This window comes from Pogoniulus pusillus, chromosome 9 (genome assembly GCF_015220805.1).
Source record: "Pogoniulus pusillus isolate bPogPus1 chromosome 9, bPogPus1.pri, whole genome shotgun sequence".
NCBI lineage: Eukaryota > Metazoa > Chordata > Aves > Piciformes > Lybiidae > Pogoniulus > Pogoniulus pusillus.
In genome coordinates this window covers 22741547-22758518 of record NC_087272.1, presented here as the reverse complement: position 1 = coordinate 22758518, position 16972 = coordinate 22741547, and the positions used below count along the sequence as shown (strand labels likewise).

The following is a 16972-nucleotide window of genomic DNA, read 5'->3' as shown; positions in this document are numbered from 1 at the left end:
CTGTGGAAGGTGATGACTGTGTGGAGAAGAAAAGAAGCAGACACACATACAAGAGATTACTCCTCATTCTCCCCCACCTTCATTCTTAGCTATGTTAGCATTATTAGAGCCCAGTTAGAGTGCATGCATGATCAGCAGCCCTGAACACATCCCTCAGGACTAACAACTACTATGTGATTTTATTGTATTAATTTCTACTTCTGTCTCATTAAAATCAGAGTATTTCCTAATATGAGACTGAGTAGGGCAAATTATGTTATGTAAACTTAAAGTCAGTTTGCTTCTTAATTAGATCCAACAATGATAAACATCTAACTCTGCTTCTCTCTTAAGCAGTATTTCAATGGGAAAGTGTAATAATAATACTGTGGCTAAAGTATGGCGCTAGCTAACAATATGCTCAGTTAGATAGTAACTCAGTAGCTTTTCTTAATAACATACTTGAAGTAACAATGAAAATATTGTGAATGTCAATATGTATGTTGATGATATATAGTTACCTTGGCTGCTTTTGTACATCTCCACTGCTTGCTGCACCAGAAGAAATAGTTATTAAACATCGACGGTTGAGTTTTCCAAGGGACTGAGGAAAGAATATATAGCTTAAGAATGTGAGTAATAAAAGGCCAGAATTCTGATATATGCTCCCTGCAGGAACTAAAACAGAAGGAATTGGAGTTAATCACTTTAGACATTGCACAATTAACTTGTGGTATTGTACTGGTACAAAGTATGGTTCTCTGAGAGGGCAGTATTCTAAGAGTGGATCCCATTTATGTGGTATTGCCTGCACTCACACAAACAAAATTAGATTAATAGAGTATGCAATTAGACTCCAGGACACCTGGAAACTTAAACCTCTATTTCAGAAAGCAAGCCATTATCTTTCTTGTACGTTTTTTTACTCTGGATTAGTTCTGTAGCTCAAAGATAGACATTTTCAAATCAAAGCCATACAGAAAACTTTATGAAAGGCAGATATTGGATTCATTTCCAACTTATCATCTGATAAGAATGCCTCAGAATGCAATACACAGTCATTTAATCAAATAAACATTTATAATAAGATACATCTCAAATTACGAACACATCTGGAACTCACTGTAAGAAACAAGGAAGTAACAACGAACTAATGTTCTTGATGCAAATTCTAATAGAAAAAGTAGTCATCAAATTTCTACCTTTAAATTAAAAACAAAAATGTCCCACACCAAATATTTTTTTCAGATTCAGTTAGTCTGTATTAAAACACATCTGAGAGCTTTATCTCCACAGGAAGAGCAAGTCCTAAATATGTTTTGGAAAGGTTTCCTGTAAGACTTCCCCCCAGACTTTGGAAGTCTTCCAGAAAACAAGAGAAAGAGCATATGTTTGATTCACAAACAGAAACACCCAGAGAAGCAGTAGGTAGAAAGATGAGTTAAATAGAGAAAGTGAGTTTCATTTTTGGACAAAGATAACTAAAGATGAAATTTCAATGTGGTAAGTCTTGATATAATTCCAAAGCTTAATTTATTTTGCCTGGGAGATCATAATTTTCAATACAACTGTTCCAGTTTTGTAGGGAAACTCAGCCAAAAGGAAAAATAAATATTTTTAATGAGATACACTAATTGCCAAGAAAATAAAATGGCAAGTAATAATCTAGACATGTAATGATCTATCTTTGTCATGAACAGTCTATCCCGTGTGACACCAGTTCACCTTTCAGTGGGTCCTTACAATTTCAAACAGGAACCTTTAAAGGGTAAAGGATAACATGTTCCCTTTTTTGTATTGTTTAACACCTTGATTCAAGGAAATATTTTTGTAATTGTATATAATCACAGTCATCAACATAATTTTGCAGATGACATATTCTGTAAAGTTCAGAAGGACCTTGAATTGACTTGTATCATGTGTATCACAAAATCATACATGCATCAGTCTTATTATTGAGAGGGCAATCCATGCAGCAAGAAGTCCTTAAATTAAGGAAGTTCTGACATGAGAGACTAGATATCTTCCTCTGTCTTGGAATATAATCTTTGCAAAGAGTAAACCGAAATAAACTTCAGTAAAACTGAAACCTAGTTTCCTCTGAAATCTTGAGTAAAAGCTTAATCTTTAAGGGAACAGCATTACATATCTTTGCCATGGATTTTGAGCAGGATGGGGCTCTTCTGACAGATAATGATTTCCTTCCTCCAGTGCTGAACTTCTCTAAACATTCTGCAGGATGATTTCCCAGCTTGAAATCTCCTTTTAGCTAAGTCTATTTGCTTTGAATCAAGAGATGTTGACAGTTTTCAGCTCTAGCTCCAGAAGTCCAGATGGTTCAATGAAAGTGAAGGATAATACCATATGACTTAGATTTTAGTTTTTTTTCCTCCAGTACAGAAAGGAACAGCTTAATGTCAGGTCAAATTTGTGATTCAATCTGAGAAGGACAGTAAACAAGAACAGCTACGCTGTTGCTCTTAAGGGGACAGTAAGAAGGAAGAGAACAGTTCAGGTAAAAATATATGTGATGCAAAATGCCTAAATCTAAAACATCTTTAAACTTCACTTCATTGTTTCTGCAGAAGGCCATTATGAACTGTGGACCAAATTTAAACCTGAACGTTTTCTGATTTGTATGAAGCCTAACACACTATTCTCAGGGATTTAGGGGACATAATCAGGACATCACAGTAAAGATTAATCATAATAAAAACAAAACAAAGCAAAATAAAAGCTCTATTTTAATCATTCTCTAAGCAGTGAGGCATTCACAACAGTTACATATTCAGCTCTTTTTACTTTTTGACAAACTCTATGCTAATTCAATTCTGGCATCTGCTGGGCAAACATTATGGAGATTATTATCACTGCCAAGGCTGAACTGATCTCTTGCTACAGAATTACACTTCTTTCCAGCTTTCCCTTTCATCAGATGGTTCCTAGCCCTCTTGCTTTCACCCAGGAGAGGCCACACACAACAGGATTATCATATAGTGACAGGTCTGGCATCCGGTCCAGGATTTCTGGATAGTTTAAAGCTCTAGATATAGCCTCATGAAGTAAATATTTATTGTAGAGTCATCCAGGAAGAACTTGAAAGATCTGTCTAATCCCTTATCTATCACTCTGACCTTTCATCCTCCTCCTCTGATTCTTTCCATTGCACTACCTTAAATACAAGTATTTCAGCAAACCACTCCAGCTAAACCAAAACACAGTCATCAATAACAGTGACTTAAGATATCACTTGTTTTGCTTATTTCAGACAAACTGTAAAGACACTTTATTAGCTCACATGATGCTAGAGAAATTGATCAGGGCTTCTCAACAGCAGTTTTCTCTTCACAATGCAAGGTCTTCTCAGCAGCCACTATCTTGAGAAACTAAAGGAACAGGAGGAGGAATTAAGGCTCTTGGTTACACAGCTTTGAACTCTTTACTATAGAACATGAGAATGAGCACACTCCTGTTCACTTTAAGAAAAAAAAAAAATCACAGAGACAAATTTGGATGCATTTTCCCACAGCCACAAACAAAACCCACAGAAGTGGAAATAAAGATTTTTTTTTAATATAAGAATGCAAAACTCTTCTAAAAAAATAGTTGTATTTTAGCTCATCTAACCATTCCTATTTACACAAACAAGTAATACTTCAGAGTCTTGTACCGCATTTGACCTTGAAGATGTATTTCTGCAAATAACACTAGAGAAGTTAAGTTTGCATATACACGAACGCTGCAATTCTCAAGAAATACTCACAGATGGGTAGAGAATACTGAAATCTCTGCCACTTATTCAGAACAGCTGGTACAAAAGTGAATCATCTTCCTTGTACAAAATTATTCTGGCAATTTCACTTCAAACAGATACAGCATTCCTTTATGGAGTGTTTTACTTCTCAGCATTTCTAAGTTTGTTTAAATACACTGCTCTCAGCAATGCCTACAAATTAGCTGACACTTAGCAAACTATTGCTGTTCTTTTGTTTCTTCCCCTGGTAGGTATTAATGCAAGGCTGGAGAAGATGCAGGTAGGTATTCACACATGCCCAGTGCTACATCACTAATTGTTAGGAATTATGCAAAATTAATAATCTGTATTAATTTTGATAGCCAGGCAAAGATAGTTAATAATGACAAACATGGTTTATTAACATTAAATATTGCCAGAAAACTTATTTATAAGGTTCAAAACACACGATTTGGATACTTATACACACAGGGAACAGGCAAAACTAGAACATTTTAAGAGGTAACTAGCAAACACAAACATTATACTGGAAGAGAAGGTTCTTGCAGTCAATATACTGATTGTGGTTAATTATGCCACTTATCTATTAGATGGATGCAGGAAGCTCCTTTCTGCTTATAGCAGAAGGCAAATAGTGAATTAGAAGAGGCTGTAAGTATTTACTCACAAAATAGACAGGACCTAAAGCACATGGAGAGGTTGCTGTCAGTGGTCTCAAAGTCATTAGAGGCTTTGGAGTTTCCCAGGCTCTTTTCTCAGGAAGCTGGGAGTCTATAGCATAATCTCTGACCTGGTTCCTCTTGATTCCCGATTCAGCAGAAGCCTTGCAGAGGCAGGCAGGATGCGATGTGATGTGCAGTCTTGGCACAACGTCACGCTGGCAGCCTGTTCCTGGTAAACTCAAGGTGTGGAGTTTCCAGGCAGTTTCAGGATGCAATGATGCAGCAGTGCACATCGTGCTACCTGCTCATCCATTTTTATCAATACAGCCCAAGACTAATGGGCCTTTGGACACAGATTAGCAAATCAGAATGGCACTTTTCCAAGCTTGACCACATTAGGTGAAGTTAGGGCTTCTGTTTTCCTTTCCTACAGTTGTTTCCCCCAGTACAGAAGGAGGGGATGCAGAGGAACATGTCTGGACAGGCCAGAGTCCTTAGACTCAGTGGCTTCAGGTTCTTTGTCCTCTTTCCCACAGTTGCTTCTCCCCATAGCAGAAGGAGGGAGAGCAGAAAAAACATGTCTGGGCAAGCTAGGACAGGTATAAGCCTATTTTTGGCCCATCCAAGCCTACCACAACACTACTTCATCTGTTTTCCTAGAGGAAGAACAGAATATATTGACTTCATACATAGACTGCTAACCCTTGTACTTTAAAATCTTCATCTAGCTGTGTATGTACCTGAAACTAGTAAATTTTCTTCCAAACATTCAGTCAAAATCCAACCTCCTCAAGCTTAAAGCCATTCCCTCTCATCCTAACAAATCCTTGTAAAAAGTGCCTTCCCACCTTTCTTGTAGACCCCCTTCAGGTACTGTAAGGGCACTATTAGGTTTTCTCAGAGCCCAGTTCTTGAAGCTGTAGTGGTGGTACTGGGTGCAAGATAAGGGTTTTTGAAAAATTAATATTGTTTACTTATTTTGATATTCAGGAGTCTTGCTACTGGCTACAATTTTAATAATAGGTTCTTTGCAATGGTCATGAAAAGTATTACACAGAGGGAAAGGCAGAATCTTAAGATTGAAACAACTAACAAAATACAACCAACATTAAACTATTAGAACTGGAAAGAGGTCCCTGCTGTCGATTATACTGCTTGCCCACTACACAGACTTGAGAAGCTCTTTTCTGCTTAGGGCAGGAGGCATTTGCAATTAGACACAGAGTTTTATAAAGAGGCTTTTGAGTATTTACTCACAAAAGTTCCAGACAATACCCACACACTTACAGGGAGTTTTGTTGGTGTCTTGATAGCCATTGAGTCTTCTAGTTCTTCCCAGGCTCTAACAAGGATGCTGGGGGAGTGGTAGATAATCTCTGACCTGATCCTGGTTCCTCTTGGACTCTAGATTTGGCATGGAGCTTTGCAGAGGGGCAGGAAGGATGCAATGGCAGTGAGGCAATGGCAGTAGCACATTGAGGCAGAACACTGGCAGAAGCACGATAAGGCAGAGCACATTGAGGTAAAGAACAATGTGTTTACCTGCTCATCTCTTTATCAATGCAGCTGGAGACTAATGGCTCTTCAGCCACAGATCAGCCAATCAGAATGCTAGTTTGCCAAGCTTAACCATTATTAGGTAAAGTCAGGGCTTACTTTTACCTTTTTAGGACAGAACACAAACAAGTGTGTAAACACATGAATGTACCCTGTTTACAAGTTAGAAGGGGGCCTGGAGAAGACTCAAAGATGTCAGGCCTTTTGTCTTCCTTTCCTGCCCTTGCTTCCTCCAACAACAGGAAGAGGGGGAGCAGGAGAACATCTCTGGACAAGCCAGGACATGTTTAGGCCTATTTTGGCCTTCCGCAACAGAAGCCTGTATCCATATGGGAGGTGCTTCAGCATTCTGACATCTTCGTGGCCCTCCTCTGTACTTCAACAGTTTGATGTCTTTCTTATGCTGGGGTACCAGAACTGGACACAGTATTCTAGGTGGAACCACAGAATCATAGAATATCAGGGGCTGGAAGGGACCTCAAAAAATCATCTGGTCCAGCCCCCCTGCCAGAGCAGGATCACCTAGAGCAGATCACACTGGAATGCATCCAGATAGGGAGATTCCACAACCTCCCTAGACAGCTGGTGCCAGTGTTCTGTCACCCTCACAGTATAAAGATTCTTCCTCAGGTTCACATGGAACCTCCTATGCCTCAACTTCCACTCATTGGTGGAGTCTCAGGACAGCAGAGTAGAGGGAAAGTATTATTCTCTCATTGTGCTGGTCACAATTTTGATGCAGCCCAAGATGTGGTTGGCCTTCTGGGATGTAAGCGCCCATTGCTGGCTCATGTTGATACATCATACGTATCATTGGAGTAGCCTCACTATTCTTTGTTGTTCCTCATTATATATCTACTACATGAACCATTCAAAAGAAACAGAAAAAACAAACATTTCCCTGAAGTACCAATTTTGTGCTGCTAAGCTGAACTGAAGGTATATATAGATATTTGTCTATGACACATGTGTTGCAAACTCTGCAGCTGAAAAACTAAGGTTCATTTGTATGAGCAGCAAAGAGTCTGTACATGTATGAATAGTAAGGCTGCTTCTGGCTGCTAATTTTCGCTTAAGTCTTCATCATATCATACTGCTGGAAGAAAATATTTATACAGCTTAAGGAAGAAGAATGATTCAGTAATCACTCTACAAGCTGGAATGAGATTCAAACTTCATTTCCCAGGACAGTTTCTTAGAACATTTGACCATGAAAATACATTGGCAGCACAAATTAAAATACTACAGGGTGCCAGTAAAGATCCATGAGGCCTGTTTAACAGACACGGGGACTGAAAATATATTAGACTTCGTTAATGGCATTTTCAATTAGCATTAGCTTGAAAAGCAATCATAGTTGTTCAAATAAAGTAAATGTGCTTAATTTTACCCTGGGATTATTCAAGCTGCATGTGGACCTCGTGGTTAGGGATGCAGCTTAGTGTTGACCCTTCAGTCAAGGGCTGGACTGGATGATCTTTTGGGATCTCTTCAAACCAGACATATTCTGTGATTCTGCAATTTAAAAAAAAATATTTTTGTTCTCAGGACAAATGGAACTTGGGCATTGACACAATCATTATGCAAAAATATCTGTGTGTAAAGCAATATTTGAAGATGCATGCTCAGCTTCAAGGTAAAGCTTAGGAACCATCAACAGGGAGGCTGAAACCTGTGTACCAGCCAACTGAATCAGAGTCTAGCTCTGGGCTACAGACAAAAAGTCATGAGATGGCATACAGCAGTGAGGCACTAACTGCACAGGGGTCCTGAAAGTGTGGAGTTTTTCTTTTTTTTCCAAATCTTCCTGAAGACTGAAGCATTTTGGATAGCTCTCGGAACCAGGGAAGGCAACATCTATGTAATGATTCACCATGGAAACAATTTGGAATTTTCTGCCTAACTCAGCACCTGCACAACAACTTCATTAGCCAGCCTAGTCCTACTCAGCTATTTGCCTCCAGCTTTCCTTAATGTATGGCTATTCAGATAAACTTTCAGTTTTGGCTTACCACAGAAAACTAAAGTTATTTCCAAACGTATTGGGTCAGTTTCTAAGCTGCACAGTTCTGGAGGCAAAGCAGAAGAAAGTGTTAAAAGTGTTAACTTACATGTACTTGGGCTCTAAGTAACTGTAAATGCTCCTCTAGAGAATGTTCCAAACAATGAAGATTCGTAAATAGTAGCTGAAAATATGTATCAATTGATAATATCTCATGTCTAATTTCTAAATGAAACGCCAATGTCAAACCAGTAGAACTACAAATACTCTCCCTCCTCTCCAGGAAGAGGTAATCAGGTCTGCAGTTCTAGAATTCAACAAACATTAAAGAAATCAAAAGAGAAAGACTTGTCACAAGATGAGACTACAGCCACAGTTGCAGATTAGCCCAGATCTATCTTTAATGGCCCTCACATTCTAGTACAGAAATCAATCTGTATTTTCAATATTTATAGAGATTTTCTTAAGAGGGTTTGCTATCAATCAAACAGGTAGTTTTATGGTAACAAAGGCATCTTCAATAACTATCCCTACTTAACTCTCATAGTTACTGAACTCTGGAGTGTAAGTACATTTTACACCTTTAAAAACTGGCTGATGAGCAGCATAACCAGCCTCTCTTGGAACTCAGCTACCTCTGCAATTTTGACCAAAGATCTGGCTTGCAGAATCAGTTATTGGTTTCTACTTCTTTTTTTTCCCCTTGCATGTTGGTTTTTTTTTTTTCATATTTGAAACAGTCAAATGCATGAAGTGGCCTCAGATCTTCCATAAAGTAACCTATGCTACAGGATCTTCAATATTTGCCTAATATTCAAAATCATTTTTTGTAGGTTATGAGCAGTTCTGACAGTAGTATTTGGCACAGGAATTAGAGTCTGATTCCCAAAGCAGAAATTCAAATTATAGCATTACAGAAAGAGAATGCATTTTGATTTGCAAACCTTTGCTTTAGAATTAGCATGTATTCATGTCTGATTAAAACTCAGAGACTGAAATACAGCTATTATAATTGTATTTTTAAAGCCCACTCTAATTTTTCAGCTCATTAGTAATTCATGCATTTTGATACAATTTTCACTCTCTAGTAATTCTTTAAAGCATAATTTTGAAAGTGAGCTGCATAAGAAGTTCTGTGATTAGACAGATTCATACCAATTCAGTAGCTTTGTTTATAGGGCAGCTGCCAAGACTTGAGTCACTGTCAGCCTGTGACATGCCCGCTTGTATAACTTGTATTTTTTGGCAGCACTTGAGGAGTTGTTGGATACATAATTCTACTCACACACACAAAAAATTTAATGGAGTGATAAATTTGTATGAAATTGTTTTTGAACTGTAACCATTAAATCAGTGTATTTTTTAAACATCCTGCACCACCCTCTTACCTTGTGGCAGAAGAAAGAAGAAAGTACTGAAGCTGGTAAAAAACAAGCCTCTTGCCATAGGTCACATTTTGTTAGTAAAAGAACAGCCTTAAAATCCACCAGGATACTATAACTTCTCCAATAGCAGAACTTGGTAGATACATCAAAAGAGCAAGATCAAACACTTCATCACAAGTACCATTGGTTTTAGACTACTACATACTGATAGCTACCTGTGTGCAGAGAAAGTACATTCTGTCTGTCTCACTCCCTCTCTTCATTTATGTAATTGAATTAGGGAAAGATCAGGGAAAAGGGTAGCAAACTTCAAGCACATTTTGCTTTTTAAGCTTTATCTGGACGGAATACTGAAACAACTGGCCTCAACTATTCCACTGTGTTTCTGCAGATTTCATGCATCTGGGAGTTGTTTCCTAACTAAATAGCTTGAGAACAACAACAACAAAATATTTTGTGAGATGACTTGCTTTAGTGTCTAGTAAGTGGTTAAGCTTTTTAAACCATCACCTTTTAGTTTCATAGACAACAATCCAGTTTTGGACTAAAAGGGTTTACAGTCACCTACTGTTACCGTTTTCCTTCTGAAAAAGAGATTTATTTAGTGGAACAAGCAACTCTTATCAATTTGATGACTCTGGCATCCTCTTTAGGTGGTATAATACAATGCAATCTCATATCAGGTTCCAAAGCTTGTCAGAGCTTGCTTAGCTGTTCCTATTTATCTTTCACTGGAAAAGAAAAGGAAATGTTTTGTTTGCTTTCTTGTCTCAGTTTGCCTTTGAGGATTCCAATAGGCCAGGTTGAAATCCAGAATATTAATTACCTTGTATACTATTACGTCAATATGATCTGTAGGAAACAGATTTTTCTAGGTTTCCTGTTTCAAATGGTGTGGGTTAGAGTCCACAGAACATTTGATAGTTGAGGACTGGGGCCTAAGAATCAGTTCTTCCTTATCTAGTAAAGCATTGTTTTTAATTTTATGTTCTGTTAGTGCCAGGTTGAAATTACATTATTTTTCATACTTGACCTTCCCACACCTACCACTTCACATTTTTACAATCTGAGGTAGAGTGGCCAACGGTCAAGGATGAGAAGGTGAAGTAAAGGTAGTCATTAAGGAAGTGAATCTGTTGAATCTGAGGTGACTTTAGTGGACACAGAATAGAAGCGTTTCACCCCCCATATTTAGGATCGGGCTGACACTGGGTTAGCTTAGTTTGAATTGTGGTGAAACACATTGATCAGATGACTGGATAGAAAAGAGCTTGAAGACAAATTTGTCACATGTTGACGGTAGATCATTCCAAAGCCTGAGAGCTGAAATTTCCTAGAGGGAAGAATATGAACCAGTTCCAGTAAAGAGAATAAAGGATGAAGAGATAAGAATTCACCCAAGCTTCCGGAAAGTCTTATTAGACAAATACTCCACATGCTCTAAATCATCTAGCTAATCTCATCTAAGATCCCTTTCCAGAACTTTCCAACCGCCCTTGGTTTATTACAATTTTGCTCATCCTCTACATAGGACATACTGTGGTGCTTCTGTAACTACTCATTTGTGGACCACTGTAGCATCCCACAACCAGCACTAACTCTAATCTGTTGACAAATTGCTCTTGATAGATGGTAGAAAACAATGTCATGTTCACTGTACATCAGATGGCTAGGGATTTCCTTCCTAAAAGAAATTAAGTCCTCGGCTCTGGGTCAGAAGGAAGAGAAGGGCAAAACACACTTTTGGATTAAAAGTTCTTAGTTTCTCTTGCAGTCTCTGAGAAAGGCTGCAAATTTCCAGTTTCCATGACCGATACAAAGGTTTAGAAATTATACACAGAGGAAAAGGCTGCACAAAGTACTAGATGACCTTTCAAGTTTCTTTCCAACCCAGAGCATTCTTATGATTCTCTTCTATTCTAACCAACTTATAATAGAAGTGCTAACTAGTGCAACAAAGTCCACACACAAAAACCAAACCAACAACCCACCCCCCAAAAAATAAACAAGTAAAAACCAAACCCCTCAACAACAAAAAAAAAAAGACACAAAAAAAAAAGAGACCAGTTGTGAAGCTGGCCACTGCCCAAAACAGAGGTTCTTCTTCCATGTACACATCCTGACAAAGGAAAGGAAACTTCTATTTATGATAGCGAAAGATGCAGAGCTGCCAGCAAGATGAGGACACCGTACATAATGTCTCCATTGTTATCAAGTTATCCTTGATGGACAGAAGTCTAATTCACATCTAATCCAGCCTGCAAAAAGGAGTGGGTTTTTCTAAAGCTGGCTTTGAATCAGCCATAAGGAGGAGGTTTCTAAAATTTCAAAGGGCTTCCTAGGCAGCAATATACTGCTATATTTAGGAAACAATGGACTTGCAAAACTGGAACAGAGTAGGATAATCTGAATACCTGTACATCTTTTCAACATCAGCACTGCCCAGGAGAAGGTCCTGGGACATTATTGCATATGTCTTCCTCTCCTTTCCTTGGTCCACTTATCAACAGGAATTGATCAGCTGATCTAGAGTATGCAACAAGGTCATCCTTGGCTGTTCTTTATCCTACAACCTGAAAATCATGGCAAAAACACAGATACAAGTTTAGAAAGCAATCTGGAAAAATGGACTGAAAAGCTAAGCAACACATTCACAATCATTTGCATTCACAGGCCCCTGCTGCAATATTTACTATGTGGCAGTATTCTGGGGCTTTGCAAAAGCAGACCACTTTCAAGACAGAAGGCAAATTAAATTGGATTACTTTAGTAAGGCAGATCATTAAAAAAAAAAAAAAAATATATTTTCCCTGCAAACTCTTATATTTCAGAATATATTGTTGGCTGTGCCAGCATCATGTTCAAAAGGCTTTTAACATTAAAATAAAATGCAGAAGTTTCTTTTTATCCAAAAGATAAAATATGCTTCATATGAAAATTTTCTTGTCAGTGATAGACACAAACCTGCATTTATGTGGTCTGAGACTAGGAGTATTAGATGCACTTGCATTATTTTCCTTGGCAGATAGGAAGCTCCAGGGAAAACATTCCTATTTCAAAGATCATGTATGCTGTTATATTGTAAAGTCTTCCCAGTATTACTGGCCTGAGCTCGTATCATTTATTCTCCAGAAACCATGATGTGTTCACAACCGAAACTTAGTTTAACTCTGCCTGAGTACCCTTACTCTGTTGGGTAGAGGCAACAGGTTTTGTTTTTAACTAGTAATAGATATACAAATAGGATTTCTTTTCTTGCACCAGCACTAGTTGTCATGCATCTCTCATGGTACATCACAAACAATTTAGGCTTCAATGCAAAATGTATTTCATACAGAAATAAACTGACTGGGGAGAGATTTGAAAGATCATTTCTCTCTATTAATATCAAAAAACACATATATAACAGAGCACACAATGGCTTCCTTACCCCTCTGTAAACACTTGAAGTATCCAGGCAGATTTTTGAAGGTCACATTATAGTTCTATGGACAAAGCCCAGATAAAGGCTGAACTGCCTTTTCTGCTATTATATCATAGAATCAAGCAGGTTGGAAAAGACCTTCAAGATAGATCATCCTGTCCAACCTATTGCCCAGCCCTATCTAATCAACTAGACCATGGCACTAAGTGCCTCATCTAGTCTTTTCCTGAACACCTCCAGAGACAGCGACTCCACCACCTTCCTGGGCAGCCCATTCCTGTTATAGTGGGAGATGTCCCTGCCTATGGTAGGGGATTGGAACTGGATTATCCTTGAAGTCCCTTCCAACCTAAACCATTCTATGATTCTATTATTTCAGATAGTGCCATATATGCCTCTGTTGGTTTGGAGTTTTTTCCCAGCTTACATATAATCACTTTTACTACACAGGCCCCTTAGGGAAAAAAAAACAAAACAAACAAAACTAAAACCAAACCTAAAACATATGCTGCCTTCTGTACTTGGGTAAAAGAAGACTACCACAAGTAAGCCGATTGAAGAGCTACAGGTTTGGAGTTCGTGGTTAAATACATAGCTATGGCTGAAACTGAAGATAATAGATTGAAAAAGAAAAGAAAGTGGAATCAAGCATCCAGCTACACCCACACTGCCCCTGTTCCTTCACTACCGGACATGCTCACGTTACAGGCTCACTACACTATTCCAGTAAAGAAGTCAGCTGCTGGTAAAGCAGCACAAGTAATCCAAGAGCTTTTCCATCATCTTTGTATGCCACAGTATACATGACTCAAATTTCAGAGGGTTGAGCCAGTTCTTGCTGCTAGTGAGTATTGACATCAGCTCTGGTATGGGATCATGGAGGCAGAAGGATGACTAGCAAGCCCACATCCCAACTGCACAAAAGATGTTTGTAAGTACATGACCAATCTTTTGTTTTCTTACACTTGGCTTGAGGAAAAAAGCCTGCTGGATTAACTTGTAATAATATTTAATTTCCAGACCACGGAGGGCACTCTGAAGAGGTTCTGAGGGGTCTCATACTCTGTCATTGGGTCTACCAAATGAATGATCTTGATTCTAAACCTCATTCTCTTGCCCATATTGAAGAAGAGAACTTTCAAAAGTTAACAGCAGCCAGTGGCTTCTGTCTAGGATTTACAGAGGTATTTATAGACCAAACTGGAAACCACAGAATTAAATTGGAAATAACAGAAAAAAAGATACAACTGAAAAATTACATGTTGTTTTCTGGTTTAATGTCTTGTCTCTTATTTTGACACAACCCTAATGCCATAGCAAAACCAAAAGTCTTTCTCAAAACACTTACCAAAACCTCTCTCTCAGAAACAGGATTTTTGCTGAATATGGGTTATGTAGGACAGCCTCTTCTAGGAAGAGTGGGGTTTATAAAAAAAAACACCAAATCAACACAGCAAGCCTTTTCATGAGAAGTGTGATAAAACTTGAGGCCATGATTTTACAGTATTGTGGGTAAGTTTACCAAAGAGTAACATCTGGAGTTTGTTTTTAGAAAGCTCTCCATCACTTCCATGATAGTTTGAAGATCTTAGCTTTAAATTTACATTGTTATAGCTAGTCATAGTCTATCCTGACTTATGGTTGTGTTGTAAATTGCCCTATCTCCTTTCAATATTGAGACATCAATGACATTTTCTCCACTGAACTTGATAGTGGTAACATGCCAAGATAGTGTCACAAAAATGCTTAGAAAATGTGCATTAATTTTGTCAGTTTTTTTCCTTTGAAAAAAAAAGTATTTTTTTAAATACTGAAATTAAATGTTGCATATACTCAGTTTAACTTTTCCTTTCAACAAATTAAGATTAGTTTGGGTTTTTTTAATAAAATCAATGTTTCCAATTAAACAGTTTGTTTCACTTGAAACAAAAATTGTCAACTGTCAGTTTTGGTTTATATTCTGATCAACCTAATTTTCAACCACTTATGAAATGAAATTTGCATTATTTATTTTGTTTGCAGGCTTTCCTACAGAGACCCCTGTATAATTTCTGGAATAATTTTTCGCTGCATTATCCATAATCCTGCTGGAGATCCAGATAGAGAGAAACGTAAGTAAAATAAATTATAGAAAGCTTAGTTTTGCAATCATGTTTTGCAGGGCTCTCTCATGTTTAACTACAATTCCTACTCTCACACTAATGAAGCATACTCTTTAATTTGTATGCTTGTTCGTAGTTGTTCTTTACTGCACAATCTACAGCGGATGACCCGAAACAAGATTAAATTCTACCTTCAAGAAGTCTATGGGCTTTTACAGTTTCATATGGCAAAATTCATATGGACACTATACAGCTATAGGGCACTGAAAAAAATCTGAGTAGCTCTTTAACCACTTGACCTATTCTCTTTATGCAAACCAATGCTGTGATTTGCATCTAGTAAGAATTTAATTAGTGGAGGAAAGCAAAACACTTTCCCTGGAAAACACTAGGGAATGAAACAACCTGCAATATTGCCAACAATCCAGACTCCATCACAGCAACAATACAAAAGAAAATTTCACTCCAAGTGTTGCAATTTAATACACTAAGAACTCTGCTTTGCAGATTTCATTTTAAGGAGTTCCTGTAATGTGCAAACACTGTTTGTCTCACCAAAACATCTTTTCTGTTTGTTCAGGAGGCTGCTGCTCTGAATCTAAAATGAAAGCAATTGCTTTGCCCTCAGGGCAAACAATGATTTAGAGAAGAGTTTGTTTCAATGCAGAATAATTGGTAAATGAAGAATATTTACAGATAAAATTTAATTTTTCAAAACATTTAGGAAAAGTCAGTGAACTGCAGAAAATATGGAACCAGAAAATAAGATGGCCAGATAACCCATAAACATTTATTCCTTGTTTTTCTGAACATAATACCAATCTGAATTTGCAAGATTTAACTGTGAAACATGAAAAACACACTGTGAAGTCAAAAACCCAAGAGCAATGTACTTAGCTAAACTTTAGCACCAATTATGTACTTATAAAGAGCATACTTACAGAGGGATTAAAAACAATGTGTATAACACACAAATAAAAGTATTAATAGTCTTCTGAGAAAGCAATGAAAGTACTGTTGGCTGAACTGTAAATAAAAACAGAAAATTAGCCATTAATCATAGAAAATAACAGGAGTAGAGATAAACAAATGCACTGCACATGTACTGCTAAACACATACACTATTTCATAGAATCAATCAATTTGATCCATACTGAAGAAAGTGGTAAAGTTCTGGAGATTAAATTGTTTTATTATCTGAGCAGGCCTAATTTGGTTCATATATATGGTGTTTGTCTGGGTTTATTAATCAATCTAGATACTTCTACAGTTAATTACTAAAGTACCTACAGCTTCTGCATGTACTTCTTGTAGCTGACATAACAAAAACAGAAGTGAAAAGGTTTTCTAAGCAGTTCTGCGAACATACTGTTCAGAGCATAAGAACATCCTACCCCATTACTTGACTGTTAAGAAAGGAAGTGTTGTTATGAAGTTACGTAATTCTGTCTCGGATGCTGGGGTTTTAGTGGTAACATCTTTAAAGGAAAAAAAAAATTAGTGAGGAGTTATGAAATCATGTACATGCAAACAAAAATCATTCACCCTCTCAAAAGCTCTTATTCTGCCTAAATATGGGGATACCTCCATCCTACTGCCCAGACACTTATAAGGCCTTTTAGCATCTCCTAAGCACCCTGTCTGCAATAATTATATTTTGTTCCTATATTTTAAAATGATCCAGGAGTAAAATCACTTCCTGCATTTATGGCCACAAGTCACAATAGACCTGAGCTATGTTTGTAATTACGTTCCTTATCTATGGCAATCTTGGCTTCCTTGTGTTGGCTGTGCTTTTTGAGAACACTTTGTATAGTAATTGCTCTAATCTCGTCTTTTTCCTAAAACACTTCCGCATTAAAAAAAAAAAGAATTGTGAGACAGGAGAACCAATTTACACTGTTAGAAACGTATCAAATTACTAAGAAAATCTATCCATTCCAGACACTTCAGATCCTCAACACCAGAACTGATCAGTCAGGCAGATGATAAAAGTGGGAACATTAGGTAGCTGGTTGACAGTGTTTGAGAGGGGAAAGTTAAACAATAAAATCGGGAATCAAGACTGTTATGAAAGCCCCAAAGTGGGAATGCGTAGTCTTTTCTG

General features: G+C 37.6%; 1 long non-coding RNA gene across 2 annotated transcripts in view; it reads right to left on the bottom strand.

The window, feature by feature from the left end:
* LOC135178208 (uncharacterized) overlaps positions 1-15881 on the bottom strand; it is a 43418-nt gene extending 27537 nt beyond the window's left edge. For both annotated transcript variants that reach the window (XR_010303426.1, XR_010303425.1), the window contains exons 1-5: positions 15807-15881; positions 11754-11912; positions 9914-10070; positions 7343-7467; positions 501-583 (exon numbers count right to left, since the gene is read on the bottom strand). This is a non-coding gene — a long non-coding RNA (uncharacterized LOC135178208). The remainder of the gene's footprint in view (positions 1-500; positions 584-7342; positions 7468-9913; positions 10071-11753; positions 11913-15806) is intronic.
* Positions 15882-16972: the final 1091 nt, after the last annotated feature.